Raw genomic sequence first — 13938 nt, 5'->3', positions numbered from 1 at the left:
GCAGGCAAGGTGATTTGATTCCAAACAATTAGTTTATTGATCATTACAGAATGTCTCTCTAGTTCTTCCTCCTCCCTCTCCCCTCCCTGCCTCCTTCCTACTCTCAGTCCACAATAAAGACCCATATCAGAATCAGGTTTATCATCACTCACATATATTATGAAATTTTTTTTTCAGCAGTGCAGTGCAATACATAAAATTACTACAGTGCTGTGCAAAGGTTTTTGGCACCCTAACTACATATATGTGCATAAGACTTTTGCACAGTACCGTACAGGTGGTTTAGATGGGATCTTAGGAAGAATGTTTCCACCTAGGATTGGAATCTGGAATATAATACCCCTGGGGGTAGTGGATACAAAAATTCTCACAACATTTAAGAAGTATCTAGATGCATTCAACTAGATGAAGGATATAAAAATCAGGGACAAAGTCTTACGACATGGTTGTTTTTTTGGAACACAGCTCAGCATTCAATACTATTGCCCCTTCAAAACTAAGCAATAAGCTTTAAGACCTTGGCCTCAATACCTCCTTGTACAACTAGATCCTTGACTTCTTGACTTGCAGACCCCAGTCAGGCCAGATTGGCATCAACATCAGCATTGGTGCACTGCAAAGGTGTGTACTTAGACCCTGCTCTACTCACTGTTGTGTGAATGAAGTCACCAGAGAAAAGACTGGTAGTTATGAAGCAGCCTCTTTATTCGACAAAACAAGATACAGTAGGCATCATATTGAGGTCCTTTTGGTGGAAAGGTCTGCCTGCCCAGCTCTACACACATTTTATATGCTAAAGATGAAAGAAAATGCAGGACAATTCAAACAAATCCATATTTACAATGCCTTCGTTGAGCTATACATGTGACATTTTCAAATGCCTGGGTCTTCCCGCCATCACACCATTCAGGGTGGGGGTGACTGCCTTCAGATGCCATGTGCAATCTTTCTCAGACTGCTATGCCGTCAAAGTTGTAGAACCTGCTATTTCTGTCTCTGTTTTAACTTAAATCCCCCTCCATCTATTTTCCCCAATATCTTTTCTGTTCTCTGCTATTCAACTAATAATCTACTTTCAGCAACCAGCCTTCATTACAGAGTACTGTTACCATTACAGAGTACACTTTTGACTTCTGTCACTTCTTCTACTCACAGACTTCTGTCACGCTCTTGCTGTCTTCTGCCTTCGCTGTGACTTTCACCTGTTTTTCTTTCCTTTTTTTGGTCACTGCTTCCAACCATGCTCTGATAGGCCACAGCTGTATAATATCAACTCCTTTACTGTTTTATGCTTGGTCTGCCAGTCCTTTGCTAGGTGCCTACGTTGCTAGCACATAAGCAAACCCTCTATGACATCACAGCAGCTACATCCACTATAGACACTTCACAATTTTTCTTGCATTTTCTTTGGTCTATCTCATTGGCCTATGAAACTAGGTCAATCCCACTGCTATCTCTAAATCTAATACTTGCTGGTGGCCTGAGTTCAGCCTTCCTTCATCATTTTCAGGACTGGGTCATCCCTCCCCGGATCATCCAACCCAGAATACTCCTCATACGCTCAGTAATTACGTTCTGTCTAGTTAGCTGTTTGAATCACTGCCATTATTGTTTACCAGTTACTCTCATCTCCCGCTAGTCGCTGCCTCACTTCCCTTTTAAAAGAGCGGTATCTTTCTTCACTGCTGGTGTTCCTGGAAGTTGACCATGTACCATCTCACACCCCCTGGGCCATACTGTCCCATATAGTCCTCAGGCACTTTGCTTTTACCAACATGTATATCTTTAGGATGCATCTGATGAAATTTAACCACTTCCTCAAGCTTGCACCAGAATTCCAAATTCCCACATGCAACTTTAAGTGAGGACAACTCTGACAAAATGCACTGTTTCTCCCCTGGGGGTGAAGGGCTTATGAATAGTCATAATCAGAGTCAAGGGCTGGCTCAGATCATCAGGGTTCTCGACCTGACTTTGCCTGACCTCATTAGGTGCTATCCTGACAGATACATCGGGATACATTGGGGTGAAATATCTCCACAACAATTCCCACGCAATGCAAAACATAAATGACGGATACAAATTAAACAGTACACACTTAAACCACAGCAAACTCAGCAATCTGCCACGTATGTGCGTCTAAGCTCGGATGATCCCCGCTGTATTCCTTTGCATTAAACTTACAAAATGTGTATACTAAAATGCAGCTCCTGGAATGAGTATATATATGCCCCCACTGGCCTTCAATAACCTCCCTTCGCAGCTGGTGGCCCCATCTCCCCAAATTAACACACAAAGTTTTGCTCTTACATAAGCGCTCATGCAGAATGCACACACCACTTTTATATCTACTGGTTCAGCTCTCTGTGTTCATGATACCTCACATTACCATGTACCACTGACCTGAGCAGATTGAACTATGAGTGCTAATTTTAAAAATCCTCGTCTACTTAGACTGCTAAGATCACTAGCCACATGATGGGTTGCAGAAGGTATCCCACATCTGACACCAAATGTTGTGTGAATGAAGTACTGATAGTTATTAACAGCCTGTTTATTTGTCAAATCAAGATTCATTAGGCATCATACTGAGGCTACGTCCACACTAGACCGGATAATTTTGAAAATGCCGGTTTCATGTAAAAACAATAGATGTTCACACTAAGCGTTTTTGAAAATACTTCAGTCCACATTAAAATGGATATTTCGGCGAATCTCCTCCTACTGCGCATGCACAGGACACATCTACCGAAAACAAGCGACATGTTTGGTGTCGAATCTCGCCGTGAAAGACTTGGTGTGCATTTGTTCAGTTACAGACTAGAAAAACTTAAATGACGGATAGCTGTTGGCTCTCACGCAGGAGGACTTAAACTAAAAAAAACAAATACTGGAGCATATGGAGGCAACCAACAGGGAGTTCATGGACAGTATGACCTGGCTGTCAACGAATATTGAAAAACTGACTAACTCTGTTGCATTAATAAAGCCCCTTGTTAAATGTATAAAACATGTCTGCATCAGTATTATCTTGTATTTTCATACAATGTTACATTAGGCTGTTACACATCTATTGTCAGAAAAGTACTTGCATAAATAGGTAAACCACCTTCATACAAGCAAGGACAGAAAACAGGGCAAAGTGAATATACTTATTTATTCAGTAAGTTATGGATCAAAGTATTTGGTGAGTGCATTTCTAACTTCTGGCTTCAGTCTCATTGCCGTCTGTTCTGAAATTGTTAGATTGCATTCAAGAAAACAATGAAATGGTGCACTGCAGTCACCATTTGTTCCGGCACGTCATGACAGTATTTTTAGATTTCTCCGGTAACCCCATCCGCACTGCTCTGGCCAATCTGGCGTTTTCAAAATTACACACTCTGGAGGGCGTTTTAGAAAAGCTCCGTTTTCAGGGGAGGAAAACGTCGTTTTATTGTGGACAGAGGGTCAGAACAAAGAGAAAAAGCTTTGGTTATGGATTTATCTGGTCTAGTGTGGATGTAGCCTAAGGCCCTTTCAATCGAAATATCTACACTCATTTTATATGCTAAAGATCAAAGAAAATGCAGGACAATTCAAACAAATCCATACTTACAATGCTGTTTTTGAGCTTCATATGTGACAATTTCAAATGCTTGGATCTTTCCAATATCACACCCACAATGTGTTAATTACTATCGTATCCATGCAATGGGATGTTGATTGGATTCTGCATATGCAGACAATCTGTTAAATGCTTGTTTCCTGATCTGTCTGGCCTACATTTTAAATTTACTCTTAAATTCATATTTGAATCTGAAGGCTAGTGGCTGAAGTTGGTTAAATTAAATGCTACCTGTGCTAACCCCAAAAATTGCTATGACACTCACTTTATGCTTATGGTTGTGAGGCTATGCACAGCTCCAGTGCCATAGTTAAGATTGCTGATAACACCACTGTTGGCCAAATCAAAGGTGCTGACAAATCAGTATGTAGGAGGGAAATTGGAAATCTGACTGAGTGGTGCCACAACAAATGTATGGCATCCATTAGTCTCGCGAGACCATGCATCTGTGCCTGGAAAGTCTTCTGCAGGGTGCAGGCCTGGGCAAGGTTGTATGGAAGACCGGCTGCTGCCCCTGCAGCAAGTCTTCCCTCTCCACACCACCGATGTTGTCCAAGGGCTGATACAGCTTGGCACCAGTGTCGTTGCAGGAGTTGCTAGAACGAGGTTGAAGACAACTTCGGACTGCCTTAGGGACTCCAGCTCCGGATTTGTCCTCAGGGTTCACTCCCAAAGCCTTTCCCATGAGTGGGTATGGCCACAAGACAGATTTTTCCCTCCCTTAGATGGACTGCCTTCCCAGGCTGACAAGTTCCATTACCCGAAACAAATACCCACAACAAATACCTCTCACTTAATGTCAGCAAGACTGAGAAGCTGATTATTGACTTCAGGATTAGGACACTGGAGGTCCACAAGCCAGTCAGGGGATCAGAGTTGAAGAGGGTTAGCAACTTTAAATTCCTCGGTGTTATCATTTTGGAGTATCTGTCCTGAGTCCAGAATGTAAGTGCCATTACAAAGAAAGAATGGCAATGCCTCTATTTTTATTAGAAGTTTGTAAAGATTTGGCACATCATCTCAAACTTCAAAGATGATTACTGTAGTCACCTTTTGCTGCTTAAAAGCAACGGCGAGGAATGGCAACACAGATTCTGTCCTAGGCAGTAACTTCAAACAATCATGATGTATTCCCTTCAGGAGAAGAAACTGCAGTCTAAGAAAATACTGATACACTCAAAATGTTGGAGGAACTCAGCATCTACGGAAAAAAAGTACAGTTGATGTTTTGGGCTGAGTCCTTTAGCAGGTCTGGAGATAAACATATGGGGCATTTTGTGTGTGTTGCTTGGATTTCCTGCATTTCCTGGATTTTCTCTTTTTTCTTCAAAGAAAGGGGCTTCCCTTCCTCCACCGTTAACGCTACCCTCAACCACATCTCTTCCATTTCACGCAAGTCTCCTATTACCCCATCCTCCACCATCCCACCAGCCTCTACGTCCAGTACATGATTCTTTGGAACGTCCGCTATCTCCTATGGGACACCACCACCAAGCACATTTTTCATCCTCCCCTCACTTCCTGCTTTCTGCAAGGATCGCTCCCTACACAACTCCCTTGTCCATTCGTCCCTCCCCACTGATCTCCCTCCTGGCGCTTGCAAGTAGAACAAGTGCTACACCTGCCCTTACACCTCCTCCCTCTCTACCATTCAGGGCCCTAAACAGTCCTTCCAGGTGAGGTGACACTTCACCTGAGAGTCTGTTGGGGTCATTTACTGTGTCTGGTGCTCCCGGTGTGGCCTCCTGTACATCGGTGAGACCTAACATAGATTGGGAGACTGGTTCACCGAGTACCTATGCTTCGTCCACCAGAAGAAGCTGGATCTCCCAGTGGCTGCCCATTTTAATTCCACTTCCCATTCTGATATGTCAATCCATGACCTTCTCTACTGTTGCAATGAGGCCACACTCAGGTTGGAGGATCAACACTTCACATTCTATCTGGTAGCCTCCAACCTGATGGCATGAACATCGATTTCTCAAATTTCTGGTAATGCTACTCCCCACCTTCAACATTCCCCATCCCCTTTTCCTTCTCTCACTGTATCTCCTTGCCTGCCCATCTCCTCCTTCTGGTGCTCCTCCCTGTTTTTCTTTCTTCCATGGCTTTCTATCCTCTCCTAACAGACTCTCCCTTTTCCAGCCCTGTATCTTCCAACCAAACAACTATCCAGCTCTTTACTTCAACCACCCCTCTCCGGTTTGCACTCATCACCTCGTGTTTCTCTCTTCCCTCCCCTACCTTTTAAATCTACTCCTCAGCTTTTTTTTTCCATTCCTTCAAAGTCCAGCCTGAAACGTCAGCTGTACTCTTCTATAGATGCTGTCTGTCCTGCTGAGTTCCTCCAGCATTTTGTGTGTGTTGATCTGGATTTCCAGCATCTGCAGATTTTCTCTTGTTTGAAAAATACTGATACATCTGTTTTCGATGGATTTCTAAAGTGTGCCTGCACTAAATCTTCTGTAATGTATAATCCAAACCTACAGTAATTTTCCACAACCTCAAAAACGTAATCCACTAAAGAGGTCTAGGAGCATAGTGTGCCATTTCCTGAATTTTATGCCCACAATTGCTTTCTTGGAAATGGTGAGCAGGAAGGAAGAGGATCAAGTATGCAGAAAGTGAACTACTTCCTGGAGATTGCTTTCATTTCTTATGAGCATGTTTTGAAGAGAGTCACTGGGAGTGGATGGCAACCTGTGAGTTGGTGGGAATTCAGTGAAGAAGGTTAAAAAGAGTTTCAAAGAAAAACTAAACACCCCGAGAAACTAGTCGTCATTTTATCCATTTCTGTTTTACTCATGTTAAAACAGTGGTCCCCAACCACTGGGGCATGGATCGGTACCGAGCCACAAAGCATGTGCTACCGGGCCACGAGGAAACAATATGATTTGGTGATATGAAATGAGTCAGCTGCACCTTTCCTCAGTCCCTGTCACACCCACTGTTGAACTTGAACGCACACGAGGTCATTACCCACGCGAGGTCATCAGTCGCCTAAACGCAGTGATACCCTCGCGCCAGGGATCACTGGTTGGCCTCAGGTAACCAGCCACCTCGTGCGGCCAGTGAGAAGTGCCGTTGCTACTGGCCTGGAGTGTGGAGAGATGGGCGCCACATCTAAACCTGTTTAGCACACTGAATGTTCGTGGGGAACCCGGTGCTAAAATATTCACAGACAACCTAATTTGGGCTCAGGGTTTCATAAGTAGCAGAGCAGCTACCTCGCTGTGATCTACTGAAAGTCATCCCTCGAGCCAAACTTTTGTCGGCCGATAGATCCTACCTACCTACAAGGGGGGAGGGGGCAGGCGCACTCCTCCTCCTCGCTCTCTGGACTGCGACCACTGCAGCCCTGGCACGGGGACCTCCGGCCCTGACCTTGTCCTCTCACTCCACCCACGACCACCCGCACCTGGCCAAGGCATCTGGCGGTGGGTGGGCAGGAGGCTGGAGTTCGGGCCTGGAGGCTGTCTAATGAGGCAATGAAGCCCTCAAAACTGCTTCGGTACCCTGAGTCCAAGCACCCTGCACTCAAAGACAAACCCACTGAGTTTTTTGAGCAGAAAAATCGTGAGCAAGCGGGACAGAAGCAAGTGCTGAGAGCCACGAAAACTAAATTGCGGAATAGACTGGACATAAGGAACCCCCTTTGAGTATCGCTGTCTCCCATCACCCCTCGATGGGACCGTCTTGTTGCAGGGAAACAAGCCCAGGGCTCCCACTGATTCAGTGATATTGGTGTGTTGCAATGATTTTATATGTTCATACAAGGAAAATATATGCTGTGTGTTTAATATCCAAACGTTACTTAAAATGTTATGATGCTATTGACTTAAAAGTGACTTATAATTGACTTATCACTATATTCATGCGAGGTAAATATGCGCTGTGTGTTCAATATTAAATTTGTTAGATAAACCCTTTTAGAAACTAAATTGAGCGTATTAGCCACTTATAAGTGACTTATAGTTGACTTATCACCTATATTCCAGTCGTGATTAACACACCCCACCCCCCGTCAGCCGATCTGCAAGAATATTGTCAATATTAAACCGGTCCGCAGTGCAAAAGAGGTTGGTGACCCCTGTGTTAAAAGTTGTTTATTGATTACAGCTCTGCCTTCTATATTATAATTCCAAGCAAGATCATTATCAGACTCTTGAGACCTCACTCTGTAACTGCACCCTCGATTTCCTGACCAACAGAACACAATCAGTGATAGGCAGCAACACCTCCACCATGATTATTCTCAACACTGGTGCTTCACAGGACTGCATCCTCAGTCCCCTGCTCTACCCACTGTATACTCATGAATGCATGGCCAAATTTTGCTCTATATTAAGTTTACTGTAACTCAAATAATTATGAGCCTGAAAACAGGGAGATTGAGAGCTTAATAACATGATGTCAAGACAATAACCTTTCCCTCAATGTCAACAAAACAAAAGAGCTAGTCATTGACCTCAGGAAGAGGGTGGTGTACATGTTGCATCAAAGGTGCTGAGGTTCAGAAGGTAAACACGAGGAAATCTGCAGATGCTAGAAGTTCAAGCAACACACACAAAATGCTGGTGGAACGCAACAGGCCAAGCAGCATCTATAGGAAGAAGCAATGCCGATGTTTCGGGCCGTGACCCTTTGTCAGGACCCATGACCACCCACACCCTTCGTCCTGACGAAGGGTCTCAGCCCAAAACGTCAACATTGCTTCTTCCTATAGATGCTGCCTGGCCTGCTGCGTTCCACCAGCATTTTGTGTGTGTTGCTTGAGGTTCAGAAGGTTAAGAGCTGCAAATTCCTGGGAGTGAACATCACCAGTAGCTTGTCCTTGTCCAAGAAAACTTACCAACACCTTTACTTCCTCAGGAAGCTAAAGGCATTTGACATGTCCCTGTCGACACTTAGCAAGTTGTATTAATGTACCACAGAAAGCATCCTATCTGCATGCATCATGGCTTGGTATGATAGCTATTCTGCCTGCGAGAGTTGTGGACACAGCTCATCATGGAAACCAGCTTCCCTTCTATGGAAGAAGAAGAAGAAGAAATTGCCTTTCAACTCACGAGAGAGCATAGCAATTTTTTTGCTGTTGATATTTCCGTAGCAAGGAATTTCTTTTTTACAAGGTCGAGTTGCTAGCTCGACACTCAATCCAGCACGGATAGAAAGTGTTCACAGGAGCCGGCTGGATTTGAACTTGGAACCTTCCGCCCCAAAGTCCAGCGCTGATGCCACTACAGCACCAGCCAGCTCCCTTCTATGGACTCTGTCTATATTTCTTGCTGCCTCAGTTAAGCAGCCAGAATAATCAAATACCTCATCCACTCCGAACATTTTTAATTCTCCCCTCTCCCACTGGGCAGAAAATACAAAAGCAAATACCACCAGGCTCGAGGACAGCTTCTACACTGCTTCTATAAGACTATTGAATGGACCCCTAGCACAATTAGATGGATTGTTGACCTCACAATCTACCTTGTTATGATCTTGTCGACCTGAACTGCTCTTTCTCTGTAGGTTACTCTTTATTTCTGTTGTTATTTTACCTTGTACTACTCCTGTGCCCTGTACAATGAATAGATCTGTATGCACAGTATGCAAGACAGGCTTTTCATTCTACCTTGGTACATGTGACAATAATACACCAATTCCAATTAAAATTTATAGATTGAAATTTTCCAAAGATGACTTATATGAGGTAAAGAGTAATTCAACTTCAGTCACCTCTTTGTAAAGAAAGCAGTGACAATTTGACTTATTTGGTTTGATGACCATGAATAATGGCTTAATCAAATGCTATATAAATTGCTGGCCAGGTAAAAAGGGCCATGGTGGGCTAAAGAATGACATTTTAGCAGTTAGCCATCAATACCAGCATCAGCATGTTACAGTAGTTGCTAACTCAAGAGTATCAGAACAACCTTCAAGATGTTTGCCCTGACCCAACAGCCTCATTTTGGATTATGCATCTGAAAACTGACATATCTGGAACAAACACACCATTGAAGACTGCAGTGTGATTTAAGAACCCTTACTTGATGAGTATTTCAGGCTGCCTCCGGAGTTCAAGATTGCTATTTAACCTTGAAATGATAGCCACCTATCATTGTGCAAGGTTGTTCTTAGGATCCTTTGTCTCTGTAACTCTGAAACAATGGAAATGATTGTTTGTTAAACTCAATGTTATGAGTTCTCTTCCTTTCAAAGTGTTCATGGAACCATCTGAAGGCCCATTAGCCTATGCATTTGGGTGGATATCAGGATAATTCACTTTAGTTCAGAGATCCTTTCAGTAGAAAATGTACACATTAAAAAGGTGACACTCTCCCAGCTTCTGTAGTGTAAATGAAAATTAATCGATTAGAAATAAGTATCGACCACTTTATGGACCAAAACTGATAAAGGTGATATAAGTGCTATTTTCTGATCATAGAAATGACAATTATCTTTGTGCAAGGTTTTAAATGATTAAGGATTGTGTAAACTTGCATTAGTTAATGTATGTCCCAATAAGAAATAGTACTATCTCAGGGATAATCACTTTTGAACAAGCATTTTTTTCCAACCAGAAAAAGGTGGTAACTCATTAAGATGGCTATCAATCTTAAAACCTTTATCCTTAATGTCATTAGTCCAATGAAAAATCTTTTTTTTTGCTATTTGTTAATTTTTTAGCATCTGGATTTTGCCCACATCCCTGATTGTCCTGGAATTTGCAAGACCATTTCAAAGGAGACCAGAGTGAGATATACCCTGGTGCTAGGAAGTTTCTATTTCTGCATAAATATGACATAAAATGTGATCAGATGTTCATGCAAAGATAAACAGCATCCAATTAAATACAGTGCCTATAAAAAGTACTTGTAGAAACATAGAAGACCGACAGCACAATACAGGCCATTTGGCCCACAAAGTTGTGCCGAACATGTAGGCTTACCCATAGCCCTCTATTTTTCCATGTACCTATCCAAAAGTCTCTTAAAAGACCCTGTTATATCTGCCTCCACCACCGTTGCCAGCAGCCCATTTCATGCACTCACCACTCTCTGAGTAAAAAACTTATCCCTGACATCTCCTCTGTACCTACTCCCCAGCACCTTAAACCTGTGTCCTCTTGTGGCAACCATTTCAGCCCTGGGAAAAAGCTTCTGATTATCCACATGATCAGTGCCTCTCATCATCTTATACACCTCTATCAGGTCACCCCTCATCCTCCGTCACTCCAAGGAGAAAAGGCTGAGTTCACTCAACCTATTCTCATAAGGCATGTTCCCCAATTCACGCAACATCCTTGTAAATCTCCTCTGCCCCCTTTCTATGGCTTCCACATCCTTCCTGTAGTGAGGTGACCAGAACTGAGCACAGTACTCTAAGTGGGATCTGACCAGGGTCCTATGTAGCTGCAACATTACCTCTCGGCTCCTAAATTCAATTCCACGATTGATGAAGGCCAATACACCATACGCCTTCTTAAACACAGAGTCAACCTGCACAGCTGCTTTGACAATAGACAATAGGTGCAGAAGTAGAACATTCGGCCCTTCGAGCCTGCACTGCCATTCTGAGATCATGGCTGATCATCTACTATCAATACCCGGTTCCTGCCTTGTCCCCATATCCCTTGATTCCCTTATCCATAAGATACCTATCTAGCTCCTTCTTGAAAGCATCCAGAGAATTGGCCTCCACTGCCTTCCGAGGCAGTGCATTCCAGACCCCCACAACTCTCTGGGAGAAGAAGTTTTTCCTTAACTCTGTCCTAAATGACCTACCCCTTATTCTCAAACCATGCCCTCTGGTACTGGACTCTCCCAGCATCTGGAACATATTTCCTGCCTCTATCTTGTCCAATCCCTTAATAATCTTGTATGTTGCAAGCAGACCCCCTCTCAATCTCCTTAATTCCAGCATGTACAAGCCCAGTCTCTCTAACCTCTCTGCGTAAAACAGTCCGGACATCCCAGGAATTAACCTCGTGAATCTACGCTGCACTTCCTCTATAGCCAGGATGTCCTTCCTTAACCCTGGAGACCAAAACTGTACACAATACTCCAGGTTTGGTCTCACCAGGGCCCTGTACAAATGCAAGAGGATTTCCTTGCTCTTGTACTCAATTCCCTTTGTAATAAAGGCCAACATTCCATTAGCCTTCTTCACTGCCTGCTGCACTTGATCATTCACCTTCAGTGACTGATGAACAAGTACTCCTAGATCTCTTTGTATTTCTCCCTTACCTAACTCTACACCGCTCAGATAATAATCTGCCTTCCTGTTCTTACTCCCAAAGTGGATAACCTCACACTTATTCACATTAAAAGTCATCTGCCAAGTATCTGCCCACTCACTCAGCCTATCCAAGTCACCCTGAATTCTTCTAACATCCTCATCACATGTCACACTGCCACCTAGCTTAGTATCATCAGCAAACTTGCTGATGTTATTCTCAATGCCTTCATCTAAATCGTTGACGTAAATAGTATACAGCTGTGGTCCTAATACCGAGCCCTGTGGCACCCCACTAGTCACCACCTGCCATGCCGAGAAACACCCATTCACCATTACCCTTTGCTTTCTATCTGCCAACCAGTTTTCTATCCATGTCAATATCTTCCCCCCAATGCCATGAGCTCTGATTTTACTCACCAATCTCCTATGTGGGACCTTATCAAATGCCTTCTGAAAATTGAGGTACACTACATCCACTGGATCTCCCTTGTCTAACTTCCTGGTTACATCCTTGAAAAACTCCAATAGATTAGTCAAGCATGATTTGCCCTTGGTAAATCCATGCTGGCTCGGCCCAATCCTATCACTGCTATCTAGATATGCCACTATTTCATCTTTAATAATGGACTCTAGCATCTTCCCCACTACTAATGTTAGGCTGACAGGACAATAGTTCTCTGTTTTCTCCCTCCCTCCTTTCTTAAAAAGTGGGATAACATTAGCCATTCTCCAATCCTCAGGAACTGATCCTGAATCTAAGGAACATTGGAAAATGATTACCAATGCATCCGCAATTTCCGGGGCCACCTCCTCTAGTACCCTAGGATGCAGACCATCTGGACCTGGGGATTTGTCAGCCTTCAGTCCCATCAGTCTACTCATCACCGTTTCCTTCCTAATGTCAATCTGTTTCATTTCCTCTGTTACCCTATGTCCTTGGCCCATCCATACATCTGGGAGATTGCTTGTGTCTTCCCTAGTGAAGACAGATCTAAAGTACTTATTAAATTCTTCTGCCATTTCTGTTTCCCATAACAATTTCACCCAATTCATTCTTCAAGGACCCAACAGTGTTCTTAACTATCTTCTTTCTCTTCACATACCTAAAAAAGCTTTTGCTATCCTCCTTTATATTCCTGGCTAGCTTGCGTTCGTACCTCATCTTTTCTCCCCGTATTGCCTTTTTAGTTAAGTTCTGTTGTTCCTTAAAAATTTCCCAATCATCTGTCCTCCCACTCACCTTAGCTCTGTCATATTTCCTTTTTTTTAATGCTATGCCATCTCTGACTTCCTTTGTCAACCACTGTGGCCCCTTTCCCCCCTTTGAATCCTTCCTTCTCCGGGGGATGAACTGATTTTGCACCTTGTGCATTATTCCCAAGAATACCTGCCATTGCTGTTCCACTGTCTTTTCTGCTAGGATATCCGTCCAGTCAACTTTGGCCAGCTCCTCCCTCATGGCTCCATAGTTTCCCCTATTCAACTGCAACACTGACACCTCCGATTTGCCCTTATCCTTCTCAAATTGCAGATAAAAACTTATTATGGTCACTACCTCCTAATGGCTCCTTTACTTCAAGATCGCTTATCAAATCCTGTTCATTACACAAGACTAAATCCAGAATAGCCTTGTCCCTGGTCGGCTCTCGTACAAGCTGTTCCAAGAATGCATCCCGTAGGCACTCTACAAACTCCCTATCCTGGGATCCAGCACCAACCTGATTCTCCCAGTTCACCTACATGTTGAAATCCCCCATAACTACTGCAACATTACCTTTGCCACATGCCAATGTTAACTCCCTGTTCAACTTGCACCCAATATCCATGCTACTGTTTGGTGGCCTGTAGACAACACCCATTAGGGTCTTTTTGCCCTTACTGTTCCTCAGTTCTATCCACACAGACTCTACTTCTCCTGATCCTATGTCCCCCCTTGCAAAGGACTGAATCTCATTCCTCACCAACAGGGCCACCCCACCCCCTCTGCCCACATTTCTGTCCCTACGATAGCAGGTATATCCTTGTACATTCATTTCCCAGGTCTGATCTCCCTGCAGCCATGTCTCCGTTATCCCAACAACATCATAGTTACCCATTCG

At 43.6% G+C, this 13938-nt stretch overlaps 1 protein-coding gene across 2 annotated transcripts in view; it reads left to right on the top strand.

Moving 5' to 3' along the window:
* Positions 1 to 13938, top strand: part of LOC140737279 (olfactomedin-like protein 2B) — a 103644-nt gene that overhangs the window by 54290 nt on the left and 35416 nt on the right. The window lies entirely within an intron of this gene.

This window comes from Hemitrygon akajei, chromosome 12 (assembly GCF_048418815.1).
Source record: "Hemitrygon akajei chromosome 12, sHemAka1.3, whole genome shotgun sequence".
Taxonomy (NCBI): Eukaryota; Metazoa; Chordata; class Chondrichthyes; order Myliobatiformes; family Dasyatidae; genus Hemitrygon; species Hemitrygon akajei.
This window is presented reverse-complemented; position numbering and strand designations above follow the sequence as displayed.